Consider the following 20,765-nt stretch of genomic DNA (forward strand, 5'->3'; position numbering starts at 1 on the left):
AAATTTGTCTCAGCGCAATAAAAAGAGCTCGTACGTCTGCTGCTACTCTGTGTAATGTATAGTTCCCACATTTTAAAAAATAATCGCAATTTTAGTTTTGTTATCCAATTTTTTAATTCACGGTGTTCGGTTTTTGATTCTCAATCGGAAATCTTGATTCAAATTTTCGTGCGCAAAATGGGCTTATTTCCACCTCTCCTATATTCTTTTGTAGAATACGACTTTCTGTTTCAATAAAGTTCACTGCAGATTCATCAGGGTACGAGGCAGATGCTCGACTAGAGCTACGAATCTACGGACAAATATACTCCTTCCGTGTTGGGAATCGAACATACGACCATTTCTGACTTAATGAGGTAAACGCGTGCAATAGTTACAAATAAATATCCTACAATTTCCGTTTTTCTGGTTCCATTTAACGGCTTCTTCACGCATTGTGTAAATCAGCTCAATAGATACCTCGGCTTTTACCTTCTCTAAGAATAACAATGATTGAATCTAACGTTTCTTCAGAGTTTGGAATGATTTGTTCTGGAGGAAGCACGATTCCATGTGTGCCAGTGTCACGTAATTCGTAAGCGAAGACAATAGGTGTTTTGTATTCTCCTTTGATTCAGTCGATACTTCCACCTGAAGCAATGTCTAAAACGAATCTTTTTTAAGAATCTATTTCAATCTATTCAGAGCATTACAAACTTACAGATAGTTTCAGCTATATTGCCAACTTTATAAACAGTTCCATGACGTTCAGCGAGTTTTTGGATGGCTTTTGTTCCTACTTCTAACTACGTTGAAAAAAAATATCAGAAATTTAGTATGTTTTACGATTATCAAGTGATTTACCATTTCGTCGTAATTATCCAAATGGTCCTTGGTATGACCGTATGGAAGAAGAAGTAATTGAGAGTAAGCGTGGAATGATAGATAAGCACTAATAGTCGATTCTACGGAAGTAAAATACTCTGAAAGAGTACGGGTTTCATCTTCTGAAAAGGCTTCTGGTCCGGCATAGGTATCGGAGCATGGGCTATTTGATGCACCACCCTATATAGAAGAAAGTTCAAATTAATTACTTCAACAAAAACTATAAACTGTTATTACGCATAAAATTGTAAGCCCAGTTTCGGTTCGGATCCGCTCCAACACATAAAATACTATGCGGTCGACGAGTTTTCCTCCACTGACGATTTGTTGTGTGAGTGTACACATATCCATCGGGATTAGTCACCGGAAAGATATGCCAATCGTAGTTCTCAGCAATATGTCGTACCTCCTCGTCAGTAGAAGTCAAAAGTTCGTTCAAAATCCATGTGACTGTGGCACCACTAATCCATTCGAGAGCATGAATTGTTCCTTCCAAAAATACACCGGGGTTTCCCTCCTTGTATGACAGCTTTACACCACGAATTTGGCGCTCTTCATATGATGATCCACCAACAACAGAAGTCAAAACATTAGGATATTGTTTAACCAATTCATCCATCCAAGCATAGATTTCGTCTAATGTGTAATACGCATTCCAACCGAAAGCTTCCTTTGTAGTTCGCCTTTTTTCATAATCGAATAACTTTTGTAAGTTGGACACACTCAACTTCGACTGCAGTCCATGTTGTTTAACTATTTCGCTGAATTCCGCGAACTTATGCGGAGGTACCACCAAGTTCACTTCACTGTTGACGTGTACTGGCGACTCCCAGAAATTATAGCCATCTCCGAGTTGTTCAACAGCTTGCAGCACCTCTAGTTGGGTTAGATTATCAATTCGTATCCGATAGAGTCGGTAGTTATCGAACCGAGCTTTTTCGGCAAGTGCTGTTGAGATAGCTACTAGCACTAATAGGGAAAGTATGGTTCTCAATTACATCTTGTACAAAGGTGGAATATGACTGCTGTTTTTTACCGATGTGACTGCTTTTATAATTATCGATAGTAATTCGGGCGTAGGACGTGAATCTTTCAGCTCGTCTACTGTTTTTCTTATCATGAGGTAATATTCATCAAATTGACGAAGATATTCGATCTCATCATAGCGATTCCGCAACGTGCTCGATTACGAGCGGAAAGGTCCAGCTATTACCACTACGATGTTATACTGACGCAATTTCAATTAGAAATACTCTATCGATTCAGACTGAATCAATTAGAAACTTTCATTTTATATCTTCAGTTCCTATGTGTTGACAATATATTACTTTTAACTGACGTACTAATATACTAATCAGTTGACACAACGTAAGTCATGCGATGCCTGTATCTTATCTTTGATGCCGCACACATTATTGACGGAAACCTTTAAGCTATAATAAAATGATTTTAACGCTGGTTGGTGATCATGAGCATTTGAATATAAATTTTTTCAACAGTTTGAACAGTGGGACTTCTAATGCTTTACAACATATAACATTGATCCAAAAACAGAAATTCCTTGTTTTCTATTATTTGATTTATGATTGAAGATTTTTTTTGTCATCTGCAAAGTTGTTGATATTATAATTGAGAGTAGAGAGACAGCCGAACAAATAGCTTTTTTCTGGAAGAGGAAGTTTTTGTCTTCGACAATATTGTTGGAAACATAATTTCTCGTGATTACACAAAGAAAACCGATTCGCCAACTATAACCGTTGAATGCGGCAGTTTTACCAAATGGGTTTCAGGTTTTAGTATTTTATTCAAACTTTTTCACGTTCATTTAAACAAAGTTATATGTACTTCAACAAAGTGAATGATGGAAAAATAATAAGTCTGGTATATTCGATTTCATTTTTTGAGTCTCATAATCTACAAATGTGTAAAGATTGCTCACTCTTATCATTACAATATGACAAGCTTCTCTCATCTGGTGATAAAGACTTAATGGCTTTTTGTGAGTTTTCCTAGATTCGATTCTATCCAGGAATCAGAGCTAATTAGTTTAAGTGGCATGGTCCCATGGTTATTTGGAAATTTATGCCAAGTTGTGACTTCTCATCATTTTCCTCATAGAAAGGGAAGGTTAAAAACCTATTTTAATCCACCTAGTGGTGTAATGATGCCTGTCTCATATTACTCATTACATCATAAATATAATCGTGAAATTCGCAAAAACAACTGTTTATTGAATAGAAATAGGATAATTTGTTCGGATCTAATCTCACAAACTCTATAAAACCTGATTACCCTGTAGTTCCGGAACCGAAAGTAGCATCCACAACAAATTGAGGAATTCCGTATGAAACTGTAAGACTTTTCTTTTGAACCTTTGTGGAAATCGATTTGGCCATCTCCAAAAAAAAGTAAGTGAGATCCTTTTTGCAATTTTTGATCACTATTTCCAATTCTTCTGAAACCGGATTCAGATAAACGGAATAGCCGAAGTTGGTTCGTTTACTACCAACAAATATGACCTACAAATTAGAACAGTTTTGAACGTAGTTAAACCTATACTAACTATCTCATGCTCTATTTCGATTAAACCAATTAAACGAAATCTAACAAAAGAAACGAACATGCCTTTCTGTTACTTCTGCATATGTAAGTCAAGCTAAACAGCATGAATCAGCAGCATAAAATATGTAGTATTATTATTATTATTATTATTATTATTATTATTATTATTATTATTATTATTATTATTATTATTAGTATTATTATTATTATTATTATTATTATTATTATTATTATTATTATTATTATTATTATTATTATTATTATTATTGACATCACTACACAACGTGTACGAAATAGAACAAAACACGCCTTGTTCGTTTGGTGTTTTCTTCTTCTTTCGGTGTTGTACATATTGTCACTCTATATGGCGATTTGAAAACTTTGACACTCATGGCCCTGTAACTGCGGAACCGGAAGTCGGATCCGCATGAAATTTCACATTAGCTTTAAAGACAGTATGAACTTTAATTCAAATCAAGATTTGTGAAAATCGGTTCAAACATCGCAGAGAAATCGAAGTAAATTTAGTTTTAGGAGTTTCTCTTCTCCACATTCGTTGCTCTCGGAATGCCCACAAAATAACAAGCTCTGCAAACTAGAAGAATTTATCAGACAGTTTTATGGGATTTGTACCTGTTTTTAACCATCGTTCGTGGAAAAATACTAATAAAATTGGTAATTTTCCACTTATCACGCTTTAGTTCCGAAACCGGAAGTCGGATCCCTATAAAATGTTCCACAAATTTTTAGGATAGTATAAGACCTTTCATTTGAATCTAAGTTTGCAGTTTGGTTGAGTTGTTTCAGAGATAATTGAGTGTAAACTTTTTCTCAAATTTTCACATATTACCATATAACTCCGGAACCGGAAGTCACATTCAAATGAAATTCAATAGCAACGTATGGGACCATAATACCTTTCATTTGAATCTTAGTTTGTGAAAATCGGTTCAGCCATTTCTGAAAAAAGTGAGTACATATTTTTGTTACATACACACACACACACACCCACACACATATATGTATATAAATATATATATATATATATATATATATATATATATATATATATATATATATATATATATATATATATATATATATATATATATATATATATATATATATATATATATATATATATATATATATATATATATATATATATATATATATATATATATATATATATATATATATATATATATATATATATATATATATATACACACAGTCATTTGCTCAGTTCATCGAGCTGAGTCGAATGGTATATAATATTCGGCCCTCCGGGCCTCGGTTAAAAAGTCGATTTTCACAGTGATTGCATAGCCTTTCTATATGAGAAAGGCAAAAAGAATATGGAAATGAATTGTGAAGTGAGTGAGGTGGGGGAATAATGCACAAAACAAAAAGAAACGAATCGTTCTGCATCCCCAAAAGCTGAACGATCTGCAGGTGCCAAAATAAAACTTACATCCTCCGAGACCCAGCTATTCTGCACTCCCAGTAGAATGTATAACAATTCGCAATATGTATGCCGATGGTACCCCACACACCCAACCAGTGTGGTAAAATTTCATTTTCAATCGAATAATATAAAATGAAAATGGAATTTATGGCCACTGACCGTCAGCACATTTCTACTAATTCATTTGACTTTTGCTCCCATTTTCAAGTGAAGCTCTCATAATTCATCGTCAGCTGAATAATCGTACCTAGTCATTTGTGAATTTGCTTGCTCAGTTTCAAGTGCCAAATAGTCTAACTACTTCACCCCTGGTTATGAGCAAGTTAAAATGTATGGAATTATAAATGGAGTAATGTTTTAAAAATGAAGACTGAAGGAAGAATCTATTAATTTATGTATATTCCGTTAATGATATTTGAACTATCTAATTTGTCTTTCATCTTGTATCTTGAACCAATTCGAATGTTTACATCTTTAAGGTTACAGCATTGATTAGGTCACACTATTGAAAGAGATATTTTGTTACTTCAAGAGATCAACTGACGGTGGTAAAACTGTGCTTCAAATGGAAGACAAACGAGTGAAGAACTGAATGCTGCCCGTTATGCTTATGACAGACATGTGATATCGGAATCACTGTACACCGTGAAATCACATGTCTGTCACCCTAAACCACGGTGGTATCACGCGAGCATCATGATACAACGGTGATTTCCGTACTATGGTCATTTATCGTTGTACTGTGCAAAATCTCATCACTGTTTACTGCTACCAGCGCCATTGACGAGCGATGGTGAACTCACGAAACAATATTTTCTTCTTCAGAGTATCAAATAATAAACAACCTTTGTTTTATTTTGGAAAAAAAAAATCTTTTCAAAATGCTAACCAGTAGCACAAAACTTATACACTATTTATCAACGTTGTAGCTTATTTTCAGAAAGCAGTCAAATCAAGAAATGTTCATAAATTTTTTGAAGTTTTTAAATACAAATAAAGAAAACAATATATTCATATTTGTACATATAATCAGCATATTATTGAGTTAATTCAAGAAGGTTTTAAAATCAGCTTTATGATAAACGTAATCCTTTTTATGACAATTTCGTAATGAATAAAAATTTTCCCTAAAGCTAATAACATTTGAATAGTGAAGGTAAAAATCATGTATCCCAGAACAAACGTGTCAAAAATGTACCTTGAAACCAAAAAAATTGATATGAGTGAAATTGTTATCTGAAGAACGCTCACACACAAAATTAGTTTAATAATTCAGAGAGGCATTGATTAAATCTGTTATAAATCAGTTACTAGGAATACACTTCAAACCGCAAAAGTTTTTGGTTTCTATATTATCGATCATCGGAGCTGGGAAATTAAGCAAAGTTTTGAGTTGTTTCGTTTCACTGTATATTCTTTCTGTGCGCAAAACATGTCTGTCACCTCATCGTTGTACGCGTACAGCGTTGTACAGAAATCATTGTACGGAAATCACATGTCTGTCAGCGGTATTAGGTACATCAGCGAATGTTGTGTGTGTCAGAGTGTAAAGTTTACTGCAGTAGGGTGATCGTCAATGTGTTCCACATTCAGTTTCAATTGAATTGAATGATGTTTCACTGTATTGCACCCAACAAAGAAGCGTCGTATAACAAACTATGTGTTCATCCAGGGCTCATTACAAATAAACAGGCTACCACTCTTCACGGAGCAGGTATCTCACAACGAATGTTACGCAGGGAAAATTGAATGTGAAAGTTAGATAAGTATGAGGGAGTAAATACTTATTCCAAGTAATCATTTGAGACCACAAGCCAGTGTGGCTAGTAACGTAGTCTACAGGGTTACTGTTCCAAAGCCCTGTAACCTTAAGACGGTATGCACAAGATGATGTTTCTTGTTTTAGGAACACATCTAGAGCAGCAGTAGAAGTTGATGCACCTGTAGTCGCTATGAGGACCAGTGCGGTAAAACGGTTGTACGGGTTTTTTTTATGAAAATGAAATTTATGGCCGTTGACTGTCAGCATATCCCTTATCATTCATTTTACTTTTGTTACAGAAGCTCCCAGAATTAATCGTCAATTGAATAGCCGTACCTAGTCACTTGAAGTTTTGCTGGCTCAGTTTGTTTCACTGTTTTCCTTGTTTTCACTGTGGGTTGTAGCAAAGGCGAAAGGATAGGCATAATCATCAACTCGATAACACAAAACACTCTCCTACCATTATGGTAAGTATAGGGTGGCAGTTCTCATTTGAGTTTTCAATGATCATCAGCAAGTTAAAATCGATAATCTCGACTGTTTGAAATGTATTGAGATGTGTTTCGAAATATTAAAAATGAAAACTGAAAGAGGGAACAATTAATTTATGTTTTTTTAATTGATATTTCAACTATCTTGACTGGTTTACGTTTCATCCATTATCTTGAACCAATTCGAATGTATATATGAACCTCACTTGAAGGCCGCTCTCTCTTTCAAGGTGTGTGTTAAAATGTGAAGTTTACTGCAGTAGAGTGCTCGTCAGTGTGTGCACACATTCCATTTCAATTGAATTGTATTAAGTTTTACAGCACTGATTAGGACCATCTTTTGGAGATGATTTAGCTTTGACTGAGCTGTCCAAACTTCTCCATATGTTAAAATAGGTTGAAAAAAAGTTGAATTGATCCAATAAATATATCTGAGTTTGAGCCCCCATGATTTTCAAATAGATTGCCTGCATTGCATTAATCTTAAAGTCAACGTGAGCAGACCAACTCAGTTTTGAATTAAGTATAACCCCGACTTATTTAACTTGATCAACCATCAACAACCTCAGAACCAAAGAACTGTAATGGACGAGCTCCTGTGAAAATTCTACGATGACTCTAAAGCATCATTGAAGTTTTGCCCGGATCTACGGATAATTCAACCTGACAACACCATTACTCAACAAATCGTAGGGCTTGCCGCATTAAATTGAAAAGGGTGTTAATGCTAATACCGGTCATCAATATCCTACAAGCCGAGTGGATAAAGCACAAGATTCGTTCTTGGGCTGCATCCAAACATACCAGCTACTGGCGCAGTTTGCGAACTAGCGCTCAGACAACAGCATTTTTACCAGTTTTGAATCTGAAAAAGTCAAAATGTCTACTGCATTTTTGCAAACTTCATTGTAGTATTCTGGTCAGAACTCTGACTGGACACTGCAAACTCAACTATCACGCGGCTATTATTCAGCGTGCTGAGTATTATTAGTGTGATTTGTGTGAATTCGATTACGGTACTTCACATCATCTGGTATGTAACTGGGTTTTTGATTCTCCATACATGGTTGAATCTTTGCATGCAGAGCCAAAATTGAAGGATATTCTATCGTTTCTATTGGGTGATAAGGAGCTATAGTCAGAGGGATTCATCGTTTCTCCGGGAGTAAATAAATACTTTCTGTATTGACCCTAAAAGGTTTTAGGAGGTTGTTTAGCATCCCTTATGAAGTGCCGAATATACTTCCATCCGGGGATGTAGAACGATTTGTTTCTTTTTGTGTTGTACTGTTTTCCCACCTCACCCACTCCATCAATACTCAAGTTGCACGTTAAGTTGCTGCCCTGTATTTTTATACTGATCGTGAAACTTATTAAGCTTGTTTATATTATTAGTCTGTAACTGTTGTGTTATTGAAAAAGCCCATTCGGTGTTTTTGCAACATACCCTTAAGCAGAGTTGCAAATTGTCAGTCATGTTAAATGACCTTAACAGACTGACTAAAATCATCGTCAACTGTAATCGGTACGGTCAAACGGTCTGTCACATGAGATACTCGATAGTTCTATGACCAAGTAGAAGTATACTCAGTCAAAGTCAGGTGACTTTTTTGTTACTCTCACTCATTCTCCTATTCCCTGTTGAAGTAAACAACTCAATGAGAGTACTAACATAAACATAAATTGATAAAGTTCATTGTATTTTGCAAAAAGTCATAGGACTTCGGAGTATATTGGTGTAAATGAATATAATTCAATGTTTATGCTGTTAGATTATTATTTAGTCACATCGTAATCTAGCAGTGACAGGAGAAATGAAGATAATATCAATCGCGTCGGCAATCGATGAGCGTCCTGGTGAGTGTAATATCAAGAGAATTTAAATTATGACAAATTGGCTCTAAGACACTCAATATATGATGATTAGTATAGCCTGATTGGCAGCAGTCCAGTGACATAAGCTTTCCAATCTTCATCGTGTAAAGTTGCTAGTTGATAGTGACATATAGCAGCTCTGCCCTTAAGTTCATCCGTTGTCACGAATATTAACTGCGTGTAACTTGTCTTATATTATGAAAAATCTCGTATGTTTGACAGTCAGTGATGTTTGCTAGAGAGAAATTGAATATGAAGCTACATGAATTACGTTTAAATGTATATGTTTTTCGAACGATCTTATGAACTTATGAAATCAATTTTGAAACCTATGTAGGTGCCTTTTTATGTAGTTTGGGGGAGGACTTTTTTCTCTTAACTGATCCTTGAGGAATGACAAGTGATATACCTTCACTATTCCCATCAGAGCCAGATACCTCTGCCGCTACAATCTTAGAAAAAATGAAATTTACGCTTGACGTAAACTCAAATGTGCCGTAATTTCTTCGGCGATGACACAATATTACATAAAACGGTTTGAATAACCGTGTTCTGTTCCAAGAGAGGTAACATCAATGACAGTTTTGAGCATTTCTACATCTTCACATCTGATACATTCAAGCTTGTTACTACAATAAGTAGCTGTACAAAAAGCCGAACAGGAAGACAAACTTTATCAATGTAGACATGCCTGGCCAACGCAGACCCGGATAATGTCACTCGAAACGAATCTGTGGGTTAATAAGTCTTGTTACCATCATTAATAGATATAGTACAATTGTTTGCACCAAAATATCCTCAAGCATCCAGTTTTTAAAGCAACCAACTCGATTCTTAATTAAGCCATCGACTGTCAGACTCGCTTCAGTGACAACACCGTAAATTTCTACATCCTTCGATGGAATGATATTCTAGAACTAATAATGCACAGGTTAATTTGGTTAGCCTGATTTAAATCGTTAACAACAACTCGAATTTTATCTTTATTTCCTTTTAAAATTCTACAAATTCTGAAAAACGTAATGTCAAATCTTTTGTAATTTGCATCATATTCAATGGCTTCGATTTGCGCCAAAATAGACGATCCATGGATTAGAATCCGGAGACCCTCCGGATAATGCTTATCCCTGGGAGTATTAAAGCTCTTGCTAGAATCCGGAATTGGATTCGGATGATCATTCATGAGATCATTCATTGCATTAACTAGTTGTTTAAAATTTCAGAACGAAAACTTAAGAATAGTTATTCAGTTTGTTACGGAATCACGCACCGCATCCTCGGCCGTTCTCTCGACTGGACTGGCAACAGTGAAATAACAAGAAGAATGTCATTCAGTATGGCGAAGAAAGGAAGTGAGACCACGATTCGAACAACGTGCGATTAAATTATAATTATTTCTCAACGTTATTTTGGATTTGTACAAGTAAGATATTCGAATTGTTCAATAATCTGGTTGATTTATTACTATTTCACCTAACATAGTATAGGACAGTCTCTGATTCGGAGCACGAATTGTTGCCGGTTTCTTGAGACATAAGTGAGGTTACGAAATGTAAGATACAATGAAATTGAATTTGGTAAAATAACTGAACTAATAACAATTGTAGCTTTTAGCTGCGCCAATCATCGTTGCGTGTGCGGTCTGCTTGAAAGATCCGAAAACCCTTCGTCGTAAACTACAACAATCTAAAAGATTTCCCTTTCGGAAAATGCCGAATCAGACGGAAACGCCGGCCGGTGCTTCAGATGGTGCAATCACCGGACAAAACTGCCAAGGATGCGAGCAACCAGACAACCTATTCATGGTGCAGTGCGATAAATGCGATTGCTGGTGGCATTTTACTTGTGTGAATGTGGGCAATAGCATCAGCGAAAAGAGTTTTGTATGTTCCACGGATTCGCCACTTCCTAATGAAAAAGAGATTCTAGACGATAATGTTAGCATAACCAGTAGTTCGAGCGACTCACGAGCCAGAGGTAAACATAAAATGCAAAAATTAGCAGCACAAAAAGCACTAGCCGAAAAGCAGTTGGAATTGGAAAAAACGGAATCAAGAAAGGCGACATCAGTTGGAAAAGATACAGCAAGTTTCGGAACGTGAGCGGAAACAGTTACAGATAGAAGAAGTTTTTGAAGAAGAAAAATTTCGTTTATTGGAGGAAGAATTAGAAGAAGAGAATGACGGAAAAGGTGCAAAATCCCATCAGAGCGAGTTTAATAAGACGAACGATTGGAGTGGTAGGAAGTTGCATTTTGCTGCGGCTAGTTCAACGCTGCAAGCGCTTTTAACACTGGCCGGCACCGCGAAGCAAAGTCTTAGAACCATCAATCGACAAACTGACTCTGGAGAAGTGGAAAAGACACTAACCAGCAACCGTGATTACTATTCTCTTCTGCATGCGATGACGTCGGCAGGAATTTCTTTAAATGAGTCGGTAATTGCACGTACAGCGGGTGACTTATTGAATAGATCATCGGAAGTTTCTGAGCAACATGGCAGAGCCGTAGCAACCTAGGGGGCAAGGGGGGGCTTTGCCCCACCACGCGGTTTCCGCCTCACCACGTATTTTTCTCGTATATGAAATTGATAGTAGAAAGGAAAAAAATTAAAGAATTATAAAATAAAAAGCAATAAAGAGATCTATTTGTATAGTTTATACTGCGTTCACAGTTCTTTTATTATTTTGAACAATGATATTCAACCACTTTTTTAATATAATTGCACTTTGCGATTTTTTTGTTCGTTGAATCTTAAAAGGACTGTGTCCACGTCTAAAAAATCCAGTCGCTTGTGCTCGAATGCCAGAAACGATAAATTGTTTAATCTATCAGTGGACATGCTAATACGTTGAGGCCGCATGATCCGTGTCAATGCCGAAAATGATGATTCGCATACTGCCGTTCCGGACGGAAAAGTTTCAATGGTTGCAAAAAGGTTGTATACGTTTTCCATTCCTTGGCACACCTTATACAGCTCTGTCAGTATTACAGTCTTAATTTTTTTATCTATCGGCCTCTTCAAATTGTTCAATTTCTCATTTTTTGCACGAATTTTATCAATGTATTCTTTGGCAATTTTTAGCTCAATTTCATTTGGCAATTTGATGCCTAACTCGGTCAAAGGCTGCAGCTTTTCCAAATCCATCTCATTTGCTGTATCGATAGCTGTGAGAATGGCATCGTTTTTTATGAAACGATCTGTCATTTTCATGGCTGCTGAAACCTGCTCAGAAATGAATCCGAAACCACTCTCAGAGTGATCTTAGAGGGTTTACTTGAAAACGCTGTCAGTGAGTGACGTTCGTCGCGTACAATATGCAGGCATATGGTGCCTCAAATTGCTATCTAGATTGTTTGATACGCATGTAATGCAGCTTTTTTTTAATATACGTTAAATTTAATCTAAAAAATTTGCCCCCCCACGAAAAACTGAATTGCTACGGCTCTGCAACATGGTGTTGCGCTTCCCGTTCCAGCTGGTATTGCAAACAATGTAGGCGCTAGTGGCGTCTTAATGAACCCATTCGGAGGAGTCGTTGGTGAGCAGAGCGTACCTATAATAAAAAATGTTGAACCATCCCCTTTGTCTACGGTACCAACTTTATCGTCCGATACACAAGCTGGTGCGTATATCGCGAATGGAACGCCAACTGCTCAACAATTGCATGCAAGACAAGTCATTCCACGAGAGCTACCTATTTTTTCCGGCGATCCCGAGGAATGGCCAATCTTTTATAGTGCGTTTCAGAATTCCACGCGAGCCTGTGGCTATACCCATGCTGAGAATATGATATGAGAATATGATACGTTGTCTCAAGGGTAACGCGCTGGAGGTTGCTCGGAGTCGTTTGCTGTTGCCGGCTGCTGTGCCTCTAGTTATTAACACTTTGCGAACCTTATTTGGGCGACCGGAGATTATTATATATACGTTGTTACAGAAAGTTCGTGATGCACCTTCACCGAGATCTGAAAGGCTGGAGAGCTTGATAAGTTTCGGTATCACGGTTCAAAATCTTTGCGATCATCTCGAGATAGCGGATCAACAGGCGCATTTAAACAATCCTACCTTGCTGCATGAGCTTGTAGGTAAATTACTGCCAAATCTTAGGTTAGATTGGGGTCTTTATAAGCAAAAGCTTCTCACGGTAGGTCTGCGGACATTTGCACAATATATGAACACTTTAGTAACCGCCGCTACAGAAGTCACCTTGCATGTCCACCTAAAACAACAATCGCGTATCAAAAAGGATAAGATGTTTTCGGGGGCTCATCATGAAAGTGAATCCGATCCACCATCCGATGGCCATGATAGAAAAAGAAACCATAAAGAAAACTGTGCCGTCCGAATCCAGTGCCGGTCCAGTATGTCTTGTATGCCGTGTTTCGGGCCACAAGGTGAAAGATTGTGCTATATTTTCTAAGCTGCCGATAGAGGAAAGGTGGAAGACTATCCAGCGCTATTTTCTTTGTCGTAATTGTCTAGGCGTCCATGGTAGACGGCCATGTAAGTCGAAAGCGAGGTGCGATACGGCCGGTTGTCAAATGAGACACCACCCCTTTTTGCACTCTTTTGTCGCAGTAAGAGCGACAGAAACAAATACATCTGCCGCAAGTGCCGTAACTAATCTCCACCTTTCTGACCGGACGACGCTATTCAAAATCATTCCAGTGACGGTACATAATGGAAGTCGTTCACTCACGGTGTACGCGTTTCTGGATGATGGCTCATCAATGACATTGGTTAACAGAACCGTAGCTGAAGCTCTCGGGGTAGACGGTGAAGCCGTTCCGTTATGTCTTCAATGGACAGCAAACGTAACTCGATCTGAAAAGCATTCAAAAAGAGTTTCGTTTGAAATATCGGGGGTGAACTGTTAACAACGATACGTGGTATCGGACGTAAGAACAGTAAATTACCTGAGCCTTCCGAGGCAGTCTTTAAAATACGTCGATTTAGTTTGTCGATATATATCTGATTGGCAATAATCATTCCTATTTGAGTGCTAACTTGAAAATACGTGAAGGGGGTCCCCATGATCCGATCGCAGCCAAGACTAGATTAGGATGGTCAGTGTATGGTGTAATAAAACCAGGAATCATTAGGAACGTACATAACCTCCATATTTGTGAATGCACCGGTGAATCTCTTCACGATCTAGTTAAACAACACTTCTCGTTGGAAAATCTAGGTGTAGCAATTCTAGAGACCCCAATGTCAATCGATGATCATAGGGCTCGTCAAATTTTACAACGTACCACCAAGAGAATCGACAACCGTTTTGAGACGGGTCTTCTTTCGCGATATGACGACTTTGAATTTCCGGACAGCTATTCTATGGCAGTGAGACGAATGGAGTGCCTAGAGCGAAGAATGGCAGCTGACTCAGTATTAGCGGACGGTGTAAGAAAGCAAATAAATCAGTACATAGAAAAGGGATATATTCGTATCCCGACGCAGCAGGAACTTCTTGATGCTGATCCACGACGTACATGGTTCCTGCCACTAGGAGTCGCATTGCACCCGAAGAAACCAAACTTAGTAAGGATATTCTGTGATGCGGCAGCCAAGGTGGACGGCATTTCGCTTAATAGTATGCTGATGAAGGGACCGGATCTATTGACCGCTCAACCGACGGTGCTCTACGGTTTTCGTCAAAGAAGAATAGCCTTTTCGGCTGATATTCAAGAGATGTTCCATCAGATCCGGAGGGAAGACCGGAACGCTCAGAGAGTACTATGGAGGGATAATCCTATGCAGAAGCCTACTATATACGTCATGGACGTTGCGACGTTCGGAGCTTCATGTTCACCGTGTTCCGCTCACTTCATAAAGAACCTGAACGCATCTCAGTACTCTAAAGAATACCCGTCGGCCGCGGATGCCATCATCCGGAAACACTACGTCGACGACTATCTCGATAGCGTCGATAGTGTCGAAGAAGCAGTTGTTCGAGCACAAGAAGTACGATTCATACACTCCCGCGGAGGGTTTCATATTCGCCACTGGCCGTCTAATTCGGACGAGTTCCTGCAGACGATCGGCGAGAGTAGTCCGAATAATGAGAAAACGTTGGATTTTGGAAATACCAAATCAATGGAACGAGTCCTTGGCATCCTTTGGCGGCCCAAAACTGATGTTTTCACCTACCATTCTACATCCATCGTCGTGGAAAGTCGTCCTACCAAAAGGCAGGTGTTGCGTACTGTTATGAGTTTGTTCGACCCGCTCGGTTTTCTTTCCTTCTTCCTGATTCACGTTAAAATCCTAATCCAGGATACACCCAAACCTCCATTTACGAACCTTATATATGTATGTATGTATGCTTACACACTCACTCATTTACGTATATGTGTATATATTTATACATATAAAAGATCGCATTTACTTCACCAATATTTATATGTATTAAGAAATATAAATATTTGCACACATGCGTACATATATTAATACATATATACATATATAAGTTACGTAAATGGAGATTTGGGTGTATATGGCGCGCTAAAACAGACTGGGACGAGGTTATACCAGAGAACTTGCGAGAGAGATGGCTGAAATGGACAAATTATTTCGAAATGGTAGATCAGATCGAAATTCCTCGGTGTTATTTCCCTCAGCGCGCATGCAACGATTTTAAATCACTGCAGCTGCACGTTTTTGCAGATGCAAGCGAGGGGGCGTTTGCCTGCGTCGTATATCTCAGGGCTGAGTTCGAAAACGAAGTAAAATGCGCATTAGTGACCGCCAAAGCAAAGGTGGCACCACTCAAGGCTCAAAGTATTCCCAGGCTAGAACTGCAAGCAGCCACAATTGGTGTTCGACTGCAGGAGATGATTATTTCTGCACACGAGCTACCTATTACGAAGAAGATGTTCTGGACCGACTCTCGGACGGTCCTGTCATGGATTAACTCGGATCACCGAAACTATCGTCAATTCGTGGCCGTGCAGGTCGGGGAAATCCTTTCCCAGAACAATACTTCCGAATGGAGATGGGTGCCATCCAAATCGAATCCCGCTGACGCCGCAACGAAGTGGGGAAAAGGACCATGCATGGCCACGGAGAGTCCATGGTTCAGAGGTCCCGATTTTCTTTATCTGCCCGAGAATCAATGGCCTGAAGAGATTGCGATGGGTTCTGGAGTATCAGAAGAACGGCGCATTTGTCTGCTTCACAACGAAAATGCAACGCAAACGTTGATAGACTGGAACCGTTTTTCTCAGTGGAACCGTCTCCAGCGAGCGATGGCTTACGCGATTCGGTACATACATAATTTGCGCCATAGTACGAAGCAAGAAGCGAGGATATCGGGACCTCTCCGACAAGAAGAGCTAGAAAAGGCTGAATCGTCTATTTGGAGAGCGATACAGCTCGAAGCGTATCCAGATGAAATATTAATTCTTGCTCAACACCGAGAGCATCCTCTGGAGCAAAGCGAATTGAAACTGGCACGTGACAGTAAACTTCGATTATTGTCACCTGTGATGGACACGCGAGAGGTGTTGCGGCTTGAAGGAAGAACCGCTTTAGCGGACTATCTTTCCTACGAGACCAAGAATCCTATTATTCTACCCGCGAATCACTCTGTCGTCAAACTTCTTATCAATTGATAAGAAGTTTGACGACAGAGTGATTCGCGGGTACAGTTCTGAACGAAATAAAACAACGGTTTCACATTTCCAAGCAACGACTTACGAAGGGAGTTGGATATCGACCAGCAGCAACTGGCCGAGACATTTACCAACACCATCACCAAATGGTTCTTCAATCCGCCTAGTGCTCCTCACATGGGAGGCTCCTGGGAGCGTATGGTTAGGTCAGTTAAAACTGCACTTGCTGCAATGTCATTCGCTAAACATCCCGACGATGAAACTTTCGTCACGGTTATCTCAGAAGCAGAGAGTATAATTAATTCCCGTCCTCTAACCTTCATTCCATTGGAAAGTCCGGAACAGGAAGCTTTGACCCCAAACCATTTCCTTTTGCTGAGTTTTTTCGAGGAATTTTCGAGTGGAGTCGCACAGCCGCTAAAAACGTTTGGGGAACAAAGATTGGCCCTGCGTAGTAATTGGAATTTATGTCGTTCGATGGTTGATCAATTTTGGCGTAGGTGGGTGCGCGAGTACTTGCCGACAATAACTCGACGCACGAAGTGGTTCGCGGACGTGGAATCCATAAAACCGAATGACTTGGTCATTGTGGTCGATGAGTCGATCAGAAATGGATGGAAAAGAGGACGAGTTCTCGAAGTGATTGAAGGTGTAGTCGGCCGTGCAAGGCGGGCCGTAGTGCAAACTGACGGCGGAATTATGCGGCGACCGGTTGCCAAACTGGCGCGATTAGATCTGGAGAGGTGCAAATCTGGAACCAATGTGAAACAACAGATTTACGGGTCGGGGAATGTTACGGAATCACGCACCGCATCCTCGGCCGTTCTCTCGACTGGACTGGCAACAGTGAAATAACAAGAAGAATGTCATTTAGTATGGCGAAGAAAGGAAGTGAGACCACGATTCGAACAACGTGCGGTTAAATTATAATTATTTCTCAACGTTATTTTGGATTTGTACAAGTAAGATATTCGAATTGTTCAATAATCTGGTTGATTTATTACTATTTCACCTAACATAGTTTAGGACAGTCTCTGATTCGGAGCACGAATTGTTGCCGTTTTCTTGAGACATAAGTGAGGTTACGAAATGTAAGATACAATGAAATTGAATTTGTTAAAATAACTGAACTAATAACAATTGTAGCTTTTAGCTGCGCCAATCATCGTTGCGTGTGCGGTCTGCTTGAAAGATCCGAAAACCCTTCGTCGTAAACTACTACAATCTTTTGTAATTTGCATCATATTCAATGGCTTCGATTTGCGCCAAAATAGACGATCCATGGATTAGAATCCGGAGACCCTCCGGATAATGCTTAGCCCTGGGAGTATTAAAGGTCTTGCTAGAATCCGGAATTGGATTCGGATGATCATTCATGAGATCATTCATTGCATTAACTAGTTGTTTTAAATTTCAGAACGAAAACTTAAGAATAGCTATTCAGTTATTATAAAAATGATAAAATTAAATTAAATCTACCTTGTTTCTGTTGTCTCTGTTGCTCTGCCGTGATTTAAACCGACCAATTGAGAGTATGTTTTGGCTATACCTAGGGTGCGTTGCCAACAATTTTCAAATTGCCGTTTTCTGGTATCGCTTTCCATCTCCGCTGCTCTGCCGTTGTGGTCTCCAGGGAACTTGGTGTGCCTTGTCTGTACCTGGCAGTTTGTACAGCACTATAGCTCATGATAGTGATTAAATGTGATGCTTGTAGTGTACGATAGGTGTCGTTTCTTTCCTGCCACCGCGGCAGGTACTGTACCCCGTACGGTGTAGAGAAGCGGCCATCTTTCAAAGTGGCTACGCAAAGATGAGAAAGAAACGAGTTCTTAGTAGTATGCAAAATCGAAGTAAATTTGAAGTCGAACTGTTTTCAAGAGTTCATATCTCTTTTGTTGAATAGTCTCTAGTATGTTCAATTGACTTATCGTCCTGAAGTGTCGGAACCAGAAGTTGTATTTACAAACCAAATTATTGTTACTAATTAGACCAGTAAGATTTTCATTTATATCTAAGTTTTTCCACAATCGATTCGGTTTGGCGGTTCAATGCATAGGGCGCTGGTCGTACAAGCCAGTTGTCGTATGTTCGAGCCTCGACCTGGAAGGATTCGTAGGATCGTAGCATCAACCAAGCAACGCTCTGAATTGGTTGCGAAGTCTGTTGAAACAGAAGATCAAATTCCACAAAAGAAATGTAGTACCAAGGCTTTACCGTGAAATCGAAGTTAATACTGTTTCAGAATTTTCGACCACTACTTTCGCAATTCACAATTTCCTCTTACAAACTTGAATAATAGGAATAATTTTGCAGATTTCACCAGTATATGTAGTTTGGTTTGTTATATACTAACAAGTTCTCATGACCAGGGCCGCCGAGAGAAAATTAGGCACTGCTATATTACGGGTCCCTAAACACGGGAATTAAAATATATTGTGAGTATGCGAATATCATCGAATCAAGAGCAGTTCGCTTTCACATCTCATCCAAGTCGATAAAACAAAACCGCTTACGTTCGGGACGGAAGAAACCAAGTACAGTATTGTGTAGTGAACAATAGAACGATCTCGAAATGAGTGAACCAAACGAATAAAAGCTACCGCCGCTACGAATGAATACAACAATTATTGTTGACTTCAGGCAGTGCAAAATTCGACCTTCGATACGAGAACTCGATGGTTTGCTCAAGGAGCAAATGCATCTTGACCTTGAAGTGCGTATGCATGATCATCACTCAAGCGTCATCGATCCTTATATTCGCAAAACTATGTCCCAATACGGAGAGATTCTCTCTATCGAAAATGCAAAATGGGAGAACTTTTTCCCCGATATTCTAAATGGCATCTTGACCTTGAAGTGCGTATGCATGATCATCACTCAAGCGTCATCGATCCTTATATTCGCAAAACTATGTCCCAATACGGAGAGATTCTCTCTATCGAAAATGCAAAATGGGAGAACTTTTTCCCCGATATTCTAAATGGCGTACGTTTGTTACGCATGCGCTTGAAGAGGCCTATACCTTCTTATGTGACTTTCGGTCAGGATACAAGAATCCCGTGCAAATCACTTGTTACCTATGACAATCAGATGGCCACAAGTCAATATTGCCAAAAAGCTGTTCACTACGGTAAGCCATGTGATAAACTGGACAAGGAGACAACTACAAAAAATCGGCTCAATCAGCCACGTAAAGCTTGTCCGCAAATAGGCCTGAATAAAAATCTCTTAAATAATAAAAAAATCGAATCAGATTTTTAAATAGATTATTTTATCAAAATAATTCGAAAGACATTTTTTTTTTCGATTTTTGATATTTTGTTTTTTTTAATGAAAAATGAAAAAAAAATTTAGAACTTCTTATTTTCCGGAGCGAGAAGGACCCTTTCCCCCTCCCATCTCGACCGCCCTGCTCATGACCTTTCATCTATTTCGATAGTTGGATACAAAAATAATCTAGACATTTTTACGTCATTCTAATATCATTCATTTCAATGTTATCTTCGAGAAAACCAAGTATGTACACTTTTTTTAAACATACCACCATGCAATCCAGGAGCCGGAAGCTCGTGGTATACAAAATTCTGAATTCAGTGAAATATCACTCATTTTATTATTTTCGATGAAATAGAAGCATTCATATGCTGTAAATAATTTCTTCAAAAAATAACTAATATGGGCTTTATCACAAACTCTGATTCAAATGAAAGGTCTCACTGTCCCATAGATCGCTTTTGATTTTTGTCCCGATCGGACTTCCGGTTCCGGAAGTTTGGTGATATGAACAAAAAAAATGATTAAAATTGTCACTCACTTTTCTCAGAGATGGAGAGACCGAGACTTTTCTATTTCATGTGTATTTATTCACAAGTGATGGCGAAACAAGGGACACATGTTTATAAAATTTACTGATAAATTCATCTAGTTGGCAGATCTTGTTATTTGGTGGATATATAAATATACTTTGGGACTACTAGTGCCCGGTTTCCACTTCCAAACGCACCGGTAATAGTTAAGAAAAGCTCCAAAAACGGAATTCACTTCGATTTCTCAGCAACGGTTAAACCGATTTTCACAAATCATGATTCAAATTAAAGCCCTCAGTGTCTTAAAAGATACTGTGCTATTTCA

The 20,765-nt window shown here is 38.7% G+C and overlaps 1 pseudogene; it reads right to left on the reverse strand.

Moving 5' to 3' along the window:
- Positions 1-369: 369 nt before the first annotated feature.
- Positions 370-20,765, reverse strand: part of LOC131433749 (uncharacterized) — a 37,609-nt pseudogene continuing 17,213 nt past the window's right edge.

The sequence above is a fragment of the Malaya genurostris genome, chromosome 3, assembly GCF_030247185.1.
Source record: "Malaya genurostris strain Urasoe2022 chromosome 3, Malgen_1.1, whole genome shotgun sequence".
Classification (NCBI taxonomy): Eukaryota; Metazoa; Arthropoda; class Insecta; order Diptera; family Culicidae; genus Malaya; species Malaya genurostris.